The sequence below is a fragment of the Nerophis ophidion genome, linkage group LG09, assembly GCF_033978795.1.
Source record: "Nerophis ophidion isolate RoL-2023_Sa linkage group LG09, RoL_Noph_v1.0, whole genome shotgun sequence".
NCBI lineage: Eukaryota > Metazoa > Chordata > Actinopteri > Syngnathiformes > Syngnathidae > Nerophis > Nerophis ophidion.
Genome location: NC_084619.1, coordinates 69,415,301 through 69,425,247, shown reverse-complemented (window position 1 = coordinate 69,425,247; position 9,947 = coordinate 69,415,301). Strand labels below are relative to the sequence as shown.

General features: G+C 35.8%; 1 protein-coding gene across 1 annotated transcript in view; it reads right to left on the bottom strand.

Annotated features, from left to right (window-relative positions):
- Nucleotides 1-9,947, bottom strand: part of LOC133558733 (carbohydrate sulfotransferase 15-like) — a 42,464-nt gene that overhangs the window by 16,951 nt on the left and 15,566 nt on the right. The window contains exon 3 of the mRNA XM_061909884.1: nt 3,607-3,664. The gene's annotated coding sequence lies outside the window, so the exon portion shown is untranslated. The remainder of the gene's footprint in view (nt 1-3,606; nt 3,665-9,947) is intronic.

Below are 9,947 nucleotides of genomic sequence, written 5' to 3'. Positions count from 1 at the left end.
CACTTGTCCTTGTCTCCTCAGATGTCATCCTTCTGGAGCTCATTTTTGGTGAGTTTGTCAAAGAGATGACATGAGAACAGTGACAAGGACAAGTGTGAGGAAGTTCCCTCTCTTCACACACCTGCCTCTGGGTCTCAGAGGCAATCAAAATACAAACAAATGTACATCAAAGTAAAAAGTACATCAAAGAGACTTGTTTATTTTGACTATTTACCCACATTAAAGTGTCTGGGTCAAAATGACCCGCAACATCATCTTTGTATACAAACTCTGCAAGACATTCCACTACTCAAAAAAGTGTGCAGATTTTACACACCAGTTCATGACCCTAGATGAGGAAAAGTCACCAAATTTCAGCAAGAAAAAGAATGGATAACCAGTACTTTGATAAACACAACAATTTAAATGGGTCAAATTGACCCTCAACATAATAGAAGGGTTAAAGTCCAGCATCCAGCCTGGATTTCACGTCCAGTACACTACTGTGTGACCTCTGAGACTTAGAGAGCTGCGATATGGGAACTGTAAGGAATTCAAGAGTTGTCAGTGATGAATGACGCTCTTCTAATCCGTTAAACAAACTTAGTTAAAAACCAAACAGGCAACTAGGAAAAAGTCACATCGAACCCCTTGTTCAAACACGGCCTGCGTCTGGACCTGCCGAGCGCAGGGAAGGCAAGGGAAGCTCACCGCCACATACGGAGCGCAGATGTGCGCTTGGGTTCCAGGCGTGCGGGTGTGTGTATATATGTTTTCCTTACAGTGAGAGGCTGTTTGCTTAGGCTGCACTTTAAGGCCGACGTGACATTAATAACAAGCAGCTGAAGACGTGTCCTACTGTGCAGGGTGTGAGCAAGCAGCGCTGTGATTACAGGTGCCACAAAGGTCAAGCCCGGGTTTATTACGGCTATTTCTGGAGACAAATGGAGCGGCTCTGTAAACCACTTTATTTGAAGAAAGTCATGTTGATTTTTATGTTTGAAATTGCAGCCACCGGTCTTGTACTGTTATGCCTGCTCACTTTGAGTTTTCTTAATAGCTAGAGAGTTTACAGCTACCAGTATAGGCATACTTGCCAACCGTCCCGGATTTTCCGGGAGACTCCCGAAATTCAGCGCCTCTCCCGAAAACCTCCAAGGACAAATGTTCTCCCGAAAATCACCCGAAATTCAGGCAGAGCTCCATGCGGACGTGAGTGAGGTCAGCCTGTTTTTACGTCCGCTTTCCCACAATATAAACAGCGTGCCTGCCCAATGACGTTATAACTGTAGAATGATCGAGGGCGAGTTCTTTGTTTCTTACGTGGGTTTATTGTTAGGCAGTTTCATTAACGTCCTCCCAGCACGGTAACAACACACAACAACAGCAATCATGTTTTCGTCTACCGTAAAGCAGTTTGTCTGCCGTAAACAGAAATGTTGTGACACTCTTAAAATGGACATTACTGCCATCTACTGTACATGCGTATGGTTAGAAAAATAGTGACAGAGAATAGAACACGGATGGACAATTCAACCCTTAACTCAACAATGAGTAGATGAGTGTTATGTGTGTATATGTGTAAATAAATGAACACTGAAATTCAAGCATTTCTTATATATATATATATATATATATATATATATATATATATATATATATATATAGCTAGAATTCACTGAAAGTCAAGTATTTATGGATTTATATATATATATAAAGATATAAATACGTGTCCTGGGTATGACGTTAAACTACATCCAGGCATGAGATGGGAGGTTGTGTGTGGGGTTAGTGAGTCCCAACTAACGTCTATAAAATGCACACAAAGAACCGTTTGCACTTTCTCTTGTGACTGGCGGGCGGTCAGCGCCATAAAGCTGAGCGGGTCCCTGTGTAAATGTGGCGCGGACAACCAACAGGACAGACTAAGTTCAACAGCCCAGTAAGGCAATTAGTCTAGGAGAAGGATCTCTGATATAAAATACCCCTTTCAACCTGCACCAAGCCAGCGTGGAAGGTGTGGGCTAATAACCAGCATGAAAAGTACGCCAATATGGCAGAAACATGCTGAGGTTTCCGTCCAGCAGTGGACTGACAACGGCTGATGATGATGATGATAGTATATATATATATATATATATATATATATATATATATATATATATATATATATGAAATACTTGACTCTTAACCACGCCCCACCCCCGACCATGCCCCCACCTCCCGAAATCGGAGGTCTCAAGGTTGGCAAGTATGAGTATAGGGCCGAGGTACTAATGAATCAAAAACGGTACTATACTCTGTTTAAAAAAATACCATTATCCCTCTTTATCTTTTAAAAAATGTTTTAACAGGCATGAGGCGTGTCGTCACGTCACGACATTGCTGGTTTTACGAGCAGAGGAGCATGTTCGGCAGCGCGCGCACACAGAGTACTTACAGGCAGAAACAGTGTGTAGACAGAAAAGAGAGAATGGATGCATTTCGGTGTAAAAAAGGTGAAGTTACAACACTGAAACACCCTCAGGAAGAGGTGCTTTAAGACGTGGCTAGCTAGCTGGCAGCTAACGCCCGGCCGCAGTCTGCAGTGTTATAGCTACTTCTAAATCACTAATTCTCGCCTCCACGGCGACAAATAAAGTAAGTTTCTTACAAGTAACATTATCTCTGGAGGATGAGGAATAGCTAAACATGCTTCACTACGCACTGTAGGAGGATACAATAGCTCACCGCTAACAGCAAGCTAGCGCTCCTCAATGTAAACATCCACTGTAATGATACAAAGTACAAGAGTATATCTAGTCCATACTACTACTTATTTTTTATCGTCACAAAACCTTTTTGCCTTTTTTAAAAATGTATATTATGTTTATAGAGTCAGTAAATACGTCCCTGGACACATGAGGACTTTGATTATGACCAATGTATGATCCTGTAACTACTTGGTATCGGATTGATATCTAAATATGTGGTATCATCCAAAACTAATGTCAAGTATCAAAGAAGAGAAGAATAAGTGATTATTACATTTTAACAGAAGTATAGATAGAACATGTTAAAACAGAAAATTAGCAGACTTTAACAGTAACTGAACAAGTAGATTAATGATCCATTTTTACAGTTTGTCCCTCATAACGTATACAAAATACTAGGTGTATAAATGAGACAATATGTTACTGCTTACGTCAGCAGACTAATTAGGAGTCTTTGTTTGTTTACTTACTATAACGACATTTTTGTGGTCCCCTTTATTTTGAAAAGTATCACAATGTATCAAAATACATTTTGGTACTGGTACCAAAACATTGGTATCGTGGTTATTATTTCCTAGTTGTTTTTATGAACTGTAATATAATTAACATGCCCATAAAAGTTGACTTTTTCAGCTTTGCAGGTGTTGTCCGACACCATTTGTTTATTTTTTTTTTTACATATAAACTTTTGTATTGGAAATGATTTCACAGGTCACGACACAAGTGTGATATGACGTTACAGTACTTCCATTGTTTCACAGCATTCCTCAAATGATATTTCGCATAACAACTTGTTGCTAGGCAGATTTGGAGGGAGCAGAAACACACTGTGACTTGAGGTCTGGTTAAAAAAACTAAAATAAATAAAACTCACCTGTGCTGTTTTCTTTTGGGCAGAGAAGCCCCTCGTCCCACACGACTTAGGACAGGGACTGCAAAAACAGGATGGAGTAATTGTTCAGGTACACAAAGTCTTTTGATTTTATGGGCAATCTATAGCGATATAAAACTAACACTTACGAGGAGAGGAAGATTTTGCTGTCCGACAAAGTAAGATATCAAGAAATATATTTAACAAAGTGTCACAAACTGGACATTTCTACACTTTTTCTTGATTGATTGCTTCGAAACAGCAGTCAACTACAACTCCACAGACTTAAAAAGTGGTACTGATGGTAAAAAATGACATGTCATTGTTCTAAAAGTGCTCAAAAAATACACAACAAAAGTAATTCTTGCTTGTATGAACACTTCCTATGAATGAAAACACAGAGCTCAGTATGAATCAGTGCATTGCTTGTCAATGCTACTTTGAATATGAACTACTTGATATCGGATCGATACCTAAATGTCTGGTATCATCCAAAAATAATGTAAAGTATCAAACAAGGGTGACGGTAATTTCGCCACAACTAGTGTGTGTGTGACAATCACGGGTAGTTAAAGTTTAACAGAAGAATAAGTAAATATTCTATTTTAACAGGAGTGTAGATAGAAGATGTTAAAACAGAAAACAAGCAGATATTAACAGTACATGAACAAGTTGATTCATAATTCTTTTTTACAGTTTGTCCCTCATAATGTGTAGGAAATAATAGGTGTATAAGTGACACAATATGTTACTACATACGTCAGCAGACTAATTAGGAGTCTTTGTTTGTTTACCTACTACTAAAAGACAAGTTGTCTAGTATGTTCAACATTTTATTTACAAACCCCGTTTCCTTACGAGTTGGGAAATTGTGTTAGATGTAAATATAAACGGAATACAATGATTTGCAAATCCTTTTCAACCCATATTCAGTTGAATGCACTACAAAGACAAGATATTTGATGTTCAAACTCACGCTGTTGTAACACGTGCTGAATGTGGCTTGGCATTGTTTTGCTAAAATAAGCAGGGGCGTCCATGATAACGTTGCTTGGATGACAACATATGTTGCTCCAAAACCTGTATGGACCATTCAGCATAATGGTGCCTTCACAGATGTGTAAGTTACCCATGCATTGGGCACTAATACACCCCCATACCATCAATGTGTACAAACTCTGTTTCCATATGAGTTGGGAAAGTGTGTTAGATGTAAATATAAATGGAATACAATGATTTGCAAATCCTTTTCAACCCATATTCAGTTGAATATGCTACAAACACAACATATTTGATGTTCAAACTCATAAACTTTTTTTTTTGTTTTGCAAATAATAATTAACTTAGAATTTCATGGCTGCAACACGTGCCAAAGTAGTTGGGAAAGGGCATGTTCACCACTGTGTTACATCACCTTTTCTTTGAACAACACTCAATAAACGTTTGGGAACTGAGGAAATTAATCGTTAAGGCTTAGAAAGTGGAATTCTTTCCCATTCTTGTTTTATGTAGAGCTCCAGTCGTTCAACAGTCAGGGGTCTCCGCTGTCGTATTTTACGCTTCATAATGCGTCACACATTTTCCATGGGAGACAGGTCTGGACTGCAGGCGGGCCAGGAAAGTACCTGCACTCTTTTTTTACGAAGCCACGCTGTTGTAACACATGCTGAATGTGGCTTGGCATTGTCTTGCTTAAATAAGCAGGGGCTTAGATGGCAGCATATGTTGTTCCAAAACCTGTATGTGCCTTTCAGCATTAATAGTGCCTTCACAGATGTGTATGTTACCCATGCCTTGGGCACTAATGCACCCCCATACCATTACAGATGCTGGCTTTTGAACTTTGCGCCTATAACAATCCGAATGGTAATTTTACTCTTTGTTCCGGGGGACACCACGTCCACAGTTTCCAAATATAACTTGAAATATGGACTCGTCAGACCACAGAACACTTTTCCACTTTGCATCAGTCCATCTTAGATGAGCTTGGGCCCTGCATAGCCGGCGGCGTTCCTGGGTGTTGTTGATAAATGGCTTTCGCTTTGCATAGTAGAGCTTTAACTTGCACTTACAGATGTAGCGACCAACTGTAGTTACTTACAGTGGTTGTATGAAGTGTTCCTGAGCCCATGTGGTTATATACTTTACACACTGATGTCGGTTTTTGATGCAGTACCACCTGAGGGCTCAAAGGTCCATAATATCATCGCTTACGTGCAGTGATTTCTCCAGATTCTCTGAACCTTTTGATTATTTTACAGACCGTAGATGGTAAAATCCTTAAATTCCTAGGAATAGCTCGTTGAGAAATGTTGTTCTAAAACTGTTCGACAATTTGCTTACAAATTGGTGACCCTCGCCCCATCCTTGTTTGTGAATTACTTAGCATTTCATGGAAGCTGCTTTTATACCCAATCATGGCACCCACCTGTTCCCAATTAGCCTGCACACCTGTGGGATGTTCCAAATAAGTGTTTGATGAGCATTCCTCAACTTTATCAGTATTTATTGCCACCTTTCCCAACTTCTTTGTCACGTGTTGCTGGCATCAAATTCTAAAGTTAATGATTATTTGCAAAAAAAAATGTTTATGAGTTTGAACATCAAATATGTTGTATTTGTAGCATATTCAACTGAATATGGGTTGAAAAGGATTTGCAAATCATCCATCCATTTTCTCGACTTATCCGTGTTACACAATAAGAGCGTCGACTAGTCCCGAAGGGGATTTTTTCTTGTCAACGTCATCAACAGCCAAGTGCACGGAGTTGAGTTCGATAATCAGAAAATGCGCTATATTCAAGAACCACTTACACTGTCAGTTTTACTACAAACTAGGGTTGTCCCAATACCAATATTTTGGTACCGGAACCTAAATGTATTTTAATTAATTTCTAAATAAAGAGAACTAGAAAAAATTGCATTTTTGCCTTTATTTTAACAAAAAATCTTCGGGTACATGAAACATATGTTTATTATTGCAATTTGTCACATTGTATTCAGTTTATATTTACATCTAACACAATTTCCCAACTCATATAGAAACGGGATTTGTAGGACTAAATTGCAATAATAAGCATGTTTCATGTACCCGAAGATTTTTTGTTAAAATAAAGGCAAAAATGCCATTTTTTTCTGACGTGTTGCTGGCATCAAATTCTAAAGTTAATGATTATTTGCAAAAAAAAATGTTTATGGGTTTTAACATCAAATATGTTGTCTTTGTAGCATATTCAACTGAATATGGGTTGAAAAGGATTTGCAAATCATCCATCCATCCATCCATTTTCTACCGCTTATTGTATTCAGTTTATATTTACATCTAACACAATTTCCCAACTCATATAGAAACGGGATTTGTAGGACTAAATTGCAATAATAAACATGTTTCGTGTACCCAAAGATTTTTTGTTAAAATAAAGGCAAAAATGCAATTTTTTTCTGACGTGTTGCTGGCATCAAATTCTAAAGTTAATGATTAATTGCAAAAAAAAAAATGTTTATGAGTTTTAACATCAAATATGTTGTCTTTGTAGCATATTCAACTGAATAGGGGTTGAAAAGGATTTGCAAATCATTCATCCATTTTCTACCGCTTATTGTATTCAGTTTATATTTACATCTAACACAATTTCCCAACTCCTATAGAAACGGGATTTGTAAGACTAAATTGCAATAATAAACATATGTTTCATGTACCCGAAGATTTTTTGTTAAAATAAAGGCAAAAATGCCATTTTTTCTGACGTGTTGCTGGCATCAAATTCTAAAGTTAATGATTATTTGCAAAAAAAAAATGTTTATGAGTTTTAACATCAAATATGTTGTCTTTGTAGCATATTCAACTGAATATGGGTTGAAAAGGATTTGCAAATCATCCATCCATCCATCCATTTCCTACCGCTTATTGTATTCAGTTTATATTTACATCTAACACAATTTCCCAACTCATATAGAAACGGGATTTGTAGGACTAAATTGCAATAATAAACATATGTTTCATGTACCCGAAGATTTTTTGTTAAAATAAAGGCAAAAATGCCATTTTTTTCTGACGTGTTGCTGGCATCAAATTCCAAAGTTAATGATTATTTGCAAAAAAAAAAAAGTTTATGAGTTTTAACATCAAATATGTTGTCTTTGTAGCATATTCAACTGAATATGGGTTGAAAAGGATTTGCAAATCATCCATCCATCCATCCATTTTCTACCGCTTATTGTATTCAGTTTATATTTACATCTAACAAAATTTCCCAACTCATATAGAAACGGGATTTGTAGGACTAAATTGCAATAATAAACATGTTTCATGTACCCGAAGATTTTTTTGTTAAAATAAAGGCAAAAATGCAATTTTTTTCTGACGTGTTGCTGGCATCAAATTCTAAAGTTAATGATCATTTGCAAAAAAAAAAAAATGTTTATGAGTTTGAACATCAAATATGTTGTCTTTGTAGCATATTCAACTGAATATGGGTTGAAAAGGATTTGCAAATCATCCATCCATCCATCCATTTTCTACCGCTTATTGTATTCAGTTTATATTTACATCTAACACAATTTCCCAACTCCTATAGAAACGGGATTTGTAGGACTAAATTGCAATAATAAACATATGTTTCATGTACCCGAAGATTTTTTTGTTAAAATAAAGGCAAAAATGCCATTTTTTCTGACGTGTTGCTGGCATCAAATTCTAAAGTTAATGATTATTTGCAAAAAAAAATGTTTATGAGTTTTAACATCAAATATGTTGTCTTTGTAGCATATTCAACTGAATAGGGGTTGAAAAGGATTTGCAAATCATCCATCCATTTTCTACCGCTTATTGTATTCAGTTTATATTTACATCTAACACAATTTCCCAACTCATATAGAAACGGGATTTGTAGGACTAAATTGCAATAATAAACATATGTTTCATGTACCCGAAGATTTTTTGTCAAAATAAAGGCAAAAATGCCATTTTTTTCTGACGTGTTGCTGGCATCAAATTCCAAAGTTAATGATTATTTGCAAAAAAAAAATGTTTATGAGTTTTAACATCAAATATGTTGTCTTTGTAGCATATTCAACTGAATATGGGTTGAAAAGGATTTGCAAATCATTGTATTCAGTTTATATTTACATCTAACACAATTTCCCAACTCATATAGAAACGGGATTTGTAGGACTAAATTGCAATAATAAACATATGTTTCATGTACCCGAAGATTTTTTGTTAAAATAAAGGCAAAAATGCCATTTTTTTCTGACGTGTTGCTGGCATCAAATTCTAAAGTTAATGATTATTTGCAAAAAAAAAAATGTTTATGGGTTTTAACATCAAATATGTTGTCTTTGTAGCATATTCAACTGAATATGGGTTGAAAAGGATTTGCAAATCATCCATCCATCCATCCATTTTCTACCGCTTATTGTATTCAGTTTATATTTACATCTAACACAATTTCCCAACTCATATAGAAACGGGATTTGTAGGACTAAATTGCAATAATAAACATATGTTTCATGTACCCGAAGATTTTTTTGTTAAAATAAAGGCAAAAATGCCATTTTTTCTGACGTGTTGCTGGCATCAAATTCTAAAGTTAATGATTATTTGCAAAAAAAAATGTTTATGAGTTTTAACATCAAATATGTTGTCTTTGTAGCATATTCAACTGAATAGGGGTTGAAAAGGATTTGCAAATCATCCATCCATTTTCTACCGCTTATTGTATTCAGTTTATATTTACATCTAACACAATTTCCCAACTCATATAGAAACGGGATTTGTAGGACTAAATTGCAATAATAAACATATGTTTCATGTACCCGAAGATTTTTTGTCAAAATAAAGGCAAAAATGCCATTTTTTTCTGACGTGTTGCTGGCATCAAATTCCAAAGTTAATGATTATTTGCAAAAAAAAAATGTTTATGAGTTTTAACATCAAATATGTTGTCTTTGTAGCATATTCAACTGAATATGGGTTGAAAAGGATTTGCAAATCATTGTATTCAGTTTATATTTACATCTAACACAATTTCCCAACTCATATAGAAACGGGATTTGTAGGACTAAATTGCAATAATAAACATATGTTTCATGTACCCGAAGATTTTTTGTTAAAATAAAGGCAAAAATGCCATTTTTTTCTGACGTGTTGCTGGCATCAAATTCTAAAGTTAATGATTATTTGCAAAAAAAAAAATGTTTATGGGTTTTAACATCAAATATGTTGTCTTTGTAGCATATTCAACTGAATATGGGTTGAAAAGGATTTGCAAATCATCCATCCATCCATCCATTTTCTACCGCTTATTGTATTCAGTTTATATTTACATCTAACACAATTTCCC